The sequence below is a fragment of the Manacus candei genome, unplaced genomic scaffold, assembly GCF_025592945.1.
Source record: "Manacus candei isolate 608988 ecotype Guabito, Panama unplaced genomic scaffold, ASM2559294v1 h1tg000010l, whole genome shotgun sequence".
Lineage (NCBI taxonomy): Eukaryota > Metazoa > Chordata > Aves > Passeriformes > Pipridae > Manacus > Manacus candei.
The window spans coordinates 1,557,159-1,563,478 of record NW_026138058.1 but is presented as its reverse complement, the minus strand read 5'-3'; positions in this window follow the sequence as shown (position 1 = coordinate 1,563,478).

Below are 6,320 nucleotides of genomic sequence, written 5' to 3'. Positions count from 1 at the left end.
TTCACTGGGATCTCATTTCTCTGTGAAATGAGAGAGTAATTGCTCTTCTGTTGGCAGCAATTAACCATTCAGAAACATCTATCTTTCCCTGTGTCTCTTGCAATATAGAAGTCCTTAATCCACATTTTTTTGATATTGACTCTTTTTTAATTTGCTCTGAAACTTATAAGATTTACCTTGTACTTGCTTTGATACTTTGCTACTTTATTTCTTCTAATTTCTAAAGTGAGAAGGATTTTCTTTCTATACTTCCTCTTTGGCATTTATTTGCATAGCATTTAAAGTTTAGGGTGCTTTACAAATGCCAAAGATAGTTTGTTTTCCCAGTAACACTAAATCCAAAAGTAAACCGAGTAGGGCAGCTCTGAAGGAAGAGCATTTTATAGATTATGGTGAATTTGCTGTGATCTTTCCTTAGGGATAGATTTCTTGTGTGAGAAATTGTTATATCACCTTCAGACACCAGTTAGTCCTTATCTCCTACTACTCTGCCACCAGCAAATAATGCCAAGCTTGCAAAGCAGAACGTGTGAAAATGTATATGTGGAAGAAAATTCTGCCACATCTGAGGTACTTCTTACTCGTTTACACTACTGAAAATGAGGGTAATAATTACCTCCTGTTATCACCCTGTAACCCCAACAAAGTTACCCTGGGGAGGGATTTGCTTTGAAGACAAAAATTGCTGGATGCAGTAACTGAAGGATGCAAAGGTACAGGGAAAAAAATTTTTTGAAAAAATTGATTCTGTGCTTCAGAAGAGACACATAGGTTGCAATATTCGAGAAATGCAGATGATGAAGATTAAGGATTCAGAAAGAACGAGCTAAAGCAGAGCTCCAAATTGAATCCTTACCCTTCTTTTTGTTTTCTCCAGTGGTCACGGGAGCAGGAGATGGGCTTGGAAAAGTCCATCCCTTTGAGGTAAGTTAGAATATTTACCCTTCAGTTTATTTTAACAAAATGGCCATTGCTATCCCTCCCTCAGTCTCTGCAAGTTAGTAAGATTATTCTAGAATTCAAAGCTACTGTGACAAACATGGTGCTAATCCTTCTCCCCTGTATGAGCAGAGTAGTATTAATGAAATTCTGAAAGGAAACTCGTGCTGCATTTCAGAGGAAAGTCATTCAGACCTCAGTGGTCTTGTCAAACCAGGGAACTAAAATGAATAATCCATGAATGTCTGTCCAGAGTAGGAAATCTCCTAAATTGTCCATTTTTTCCCCGGTTTCACAGTTAATCTGCTTTTTCACCTTCAGTAGGCTGGTCTAGCATTAACACACAAAATGTACTTTTCTAGCTTTTACACTTGCAAACACATTTTCGAAGTTATATGTGAAGTAACCAATAAGGGAGAAAGCTTTATAAATTAATATAAACTGCAAGTTCTGAAAATTATAAGGAATGGTTTGATTAACAGTAGCTCTAGGATGCTGCAGGAGGAAGAGGATATCTGTGCTGTCCCTGTAGCTGTGCTGTCACTGCAGCAGCACCTGCCTGCTGTTCAGCACTGAAGGCAGGGTGGCCTTGTCCTGTCTTGTTCCAGCCTTGCTACTGCTGATAGTGACTGAGGGGTAGATTTTCTCTTTGGTGCCTTCATTTTAAACTGTCTCCCCTTCTAGAAGGTGAACAGCAGTGAAACATGAGTTGCTGTCTTCAGAGCTGAGGTGACTGGGTAACAATTATCAACCCATAGTATGCAAGAGTTCAGATGTGATGCCTTCTGCTCACAGGTTATAAAATATATCTCACAGGATAGGAAAATGAGTTGGCTTTTCATTTACAGGATTGTTGCACTAGTCTTTTCAAGTGTGTCCGTAGTTTAAACACCTGCCTTGTGATTTCCATTACTGGGAGTGGCAATCCAGTAACTACTTTTGAAGGAATATTGAATGTAGGAAGCACAAGACAAATACCAGATATTAGCGTTTAACATTTGGCATAGTTGTGACAAAAATCAGAAGCTCTCCCATGGGGGAGAAGGGACAATGTTGCCTCCTGTCTAGTCACTGAGTTGCTGTAGTGGTGAGCAAATGGGACAGATCTGGTGAATACATACATCCAGGGGGAACTCAAGGGGATCAACAGAGGGAGAAGAATCATCAGAAGTACTTACACATTTATTTAACATCACGCCTCTGGGTGTAGTCCCCTGTACATGCAGCTTGCTGGAATAATTCTGTGTGTGAGCACCTCTAAGTGGTCAATAAAACCACAGATGCCAGGTCGGGGGTAGAAACTGGGATCTTTATTGGGGGCAGGACATGTTAATGAAGAGGACGAGTTATGCTAATTAGAGGATTGCATAATTCTCTATTACAGTTACACACGTGGTTAATATTTCCCGAAGCGAGGGGGAGAGAACAAAAGGTTTTCTATGTGATGTTGTCTGACAACATCACCACAGAGTCTTTCCATGTCTTGCTGAAAGAGACAGGACAGTCAAACACAGCTAAATATTAAAATATTAACAGGTCTTGTAATGAGGCTCCTCAGAGTAAGGAACTTCTCCCAGCTCCTGCTGTCCATGGCCTGCTACATAATCCTATCAGTTCCGTTTCTGCTGATATCCAAGTTTTGGATTGCAGCAAGCACCTGGTGATATTTTATCCTTGTGAAGCATGTAAGAACCTGTGAATGTCTAGATCAGAGCTTCTGCCATTGTTCTGTTTCCTCTGTGCTATGTGGGTTACACAACAGTAAATCCCATTTAAAAGGCCAGCTGTAACATGTTTTATACCATGGCTGCTTTATACTACCTTTTTTTTTTTTTAATGTCTCTGGAGCTGGCTAGGTTTTGTGGAACATTTGTTCATTATTTTTGGCATTTGTGGGATGAGTCAGAGCCATCTTCGTCCACGCTGAGATGTCCCGTCCTCCCCAGGTGGTCCCTTTGATTGAAGCTGTGCTCAGCTACTGCTCTGTGGGGCAAATTCCAGGCTCACACCACATGAGCTCATACTTGGCACATCTTGCTGGCCGAGGTGGGAGCACACACTTGTGCGTGGCTTGTGGATAAATAAATCTGACCCTGCTGTTTTGGTATCTCTGTGCCTTCAGAGTTTCTGGCTCAGCGCTGCTGTCTTGCTGCTCTGATGTCAGGGGCACAAAACTCTCTGATGTTCTCCTGGTGTAGGTTTCTCTGGTGCTGTGTGCTGATGTGAAGGCAAGTCTTGTTTGTTGGTGTGGTGGTTTGAAAAACCCTCCAAGCCCAAGAGGAGCTGCTCAATGGAGGCCGAGCAGTTGTGGGGGGGGGGGGTGCAGCCTGACCCCCCAAAATCCTGACTGAGAGAGAGAGAGAGACAGGCTTTAATTATCTCCCCGAAAATTTCTCCTGAACTGATGTGAAAGGGAGGGTCCAGGGGTGGTAGAAATTGTGTTAATACTGTGTATTTATTTATTCTTTAGTTTAAGTTTCTTTAGTTATAGTTTTCTTACTTAAAATTGTTGTGTATATATGTATATATGTTAATAATGGTTATAATATATTTCCCCTTTCCCCTGTACTGAATTCTGAGTTGTCTGTGTCTGGTAATTTTTTCTCTCACACATTGAAACAAGTTGTGGCAAAGTTTTTGAAACTAACTTGGCTCTTGGAGCTCCCATGTTTTTCAAACCACCACAGATGGGCAGAGTCTTCTGTTCTTCTAGAGTTTGAGTTCTGACACCAAGTGATGAATTTCTGACATCCTGAGCTCAGGCAGGGGCAGATAACAATTCCCAACTCGCTTAAGGACTCCACATTTGATGGTAGCATATGCTACAGGATACTGAGGAGAGCAGGTTTTGTGTTTCAGAAGGCTGATTTGATGTGGTTTTGTATGTTCAGTGTTTTGTGGGGAAAGCCCAGGAGGTGGTTCATGGGGTAAAACACAGCAGACTGAGGTCCAGAGGATGACAGTATTTACTGGTTCAGTACCCTTGTTTCCAACACACGCAGGGTCACTCTTGAGGAGAAAAGACAACGCAGAAAGAATCGTGTTCTGCAGAATACACCATCTAAGGAGTCTTTCTGCTGTGCCTTTTGCAATCGGATATGTCTGTCTCGTATTGGCCTCATAAACCACCAGCGTGCCTGTAACAAATGTGGATAGAGCCTTCCCAAATCTTCGTTTGCGAAGCCCAGCCATGATGACCCTTGTTTCCAAGGTTTATGGCTAGATACAGGTCACTGCAAAACCTCCCAGGTTCCAAAGCTGCCTGGGGCTGTGTGAGGAGCCTGGCAACTGGGAGGTCTCAGAACACTTCTTTGTTGATGCCAGGACACAGACCTTTAGTTTCCCAAGTTTGTATTGAGAGGCAACCACACACAGAACTTGAGCTTACTCTCTTCTGCATGAATATCTGTGTTCAAGTAGACCAGCGTGATTTTGAAGGACTGGTCTTCCTGAGGATAAAGACCCCAACCTTTTAAGTGACTAATGTGGTGTCAGAGTACTGGGATTTGGGGTCTATTTTGCTATACTTATTTGAAAAGCCAGGTTTCTGTAGTGCTTGGTCCATGAGTTTTTGTCTTGGTTTAGAGTTTAAACTGCGTGTGGTATTACCAGCAGCATAATACAAATAATAAATATGATCTGAGTTTTCCTGCTCCAGTTGTAAAAGTATTCTATTTTCTCCACTTGATCTTGGATTTTTTCCTGAAAATGCTGCTATTCTACTTGCATTGAACAGATGTAGAGCTAGCAGAAAGATTGCAAAATCCTTGTGCCCTGTCATCACAAACCAAAAAAGGGTTAAAAGATTTGGATCGTAGCTTTGAATGAGTGAGTCCTTCAATCACAGAGACCCCACAGGGGTGAACCCCAGGTAGGGAAAGACAAAGGGTGAAACACTGGGGCCATATCAGCACAGTCTTGGAGAAGAGAGAAGAATCTCTTTTCTAATAGGTAGAAAATTATGGTGGGCAGCTCTGGATTCCATAAAGCATTATTAGGGATTTTAAGGTATTACATCCAACGATTCATGTAGAATATAATGAGCTTGTCGGGGTAAATATAGCAATTGCATGCATGATTTGAATATAAAACCTGTATCTTGCCTTTCACGAAGCTTTATTGTTTAAAAATTCAACTCAGACTGAGCTGCAAAAACGTGCTAGAAAGTGCAGAGTGACTTAATCCTCATTTAATGTGGCTTTAAACTTTTTAACCGTGCATTTGTGAGATTCCAGAGTGCTGGTCCTGCTTGAAATGTCTTCATTATTAGCCCCATTTCTGAATGGTGACTTGTCATAATTCCTTATGGCCGGAGTCGGTAAGTGATGTTACTTTTTGGCAGACCGAGTCTCAGGGGCGTTTCAGTCCTTTGCCACTGGGAGTCAGGGTTTCCTAACACGAGCAGCTTCTCATGACACAGTGCTGGGAGCCAGTGCTTGTTCTTTACTGGGAAGGGAAATACCATCCTCTAATGCCAAAGCCTTTGTCCGTTAGGAAAATCCTACGTGCTAATGTTACACTAAAAGTTACCTTTGTTTGAAGTATTGGTCTAGATTTAACCTTTCCAGCAGATGGTCAGGAAATTCTAAACACAGTTCTTTTCATTTGCTTGAGAGTCCGTTTGAATCTCGTGTGGTCGCAATGTCCTAAAAATCTAATTTCTGAAAAGGATGGACATTTTCTGCGCGAGTGAGGAAGCAAAGGAGACCAGTCAGGTGTACAGCCTCCTTTGCCCTGAGAAATGCCTTGTACTTCTGATTAGTCCGGTGCACAGCAGCAAGGGAGATTCTTCTCACTTGATGAGTAACAGTTTTATAGGACTGCCCCAAACGTGTCCTTTTAGCTGAAATACAGTGTGATCTTAACAACAGCAGCCCTTTTTTAGTTATGTTTTTTTTAGGAGGGATTTTTTTACCACATGAAATACAGAGACAAAGCTGGTACAATACTGAAAACCCCAGTGAGGCAGAAATTTTTTTTTTAATTTTGTGCATGACGTGGCTGATATTTGATCTTGGGTCTGAAGGTGCAAAAATTAAAACAGTCCCTATCCAAACACCCTCAAATGGCAGAAAGGAGCAGGTGAACACAGAGACCACATCTCAGATTGGAAATGGCTTGAGTCAAACTCTTTGTAGATGAAATCTGCCAGTATGTGGACAATTAGAATTCTCTTCCTGAGAATTTCAAGTGGAGTGCTTGAAAGAGACTTTTGTGGTGACCAGTTTATCTCTCTTATTGCTCTCATGGGCATTTTTTCTGCTTTTAGTTTTATCTTTATCCACTCAGCAACTCAGCTCAGCTTCTACTTGTTAATAACTCAGTTTCAAAAGCTGGGGCCGTGTTTCCTTCTCTGACCTCGTTATATTAAATAGTGTTTG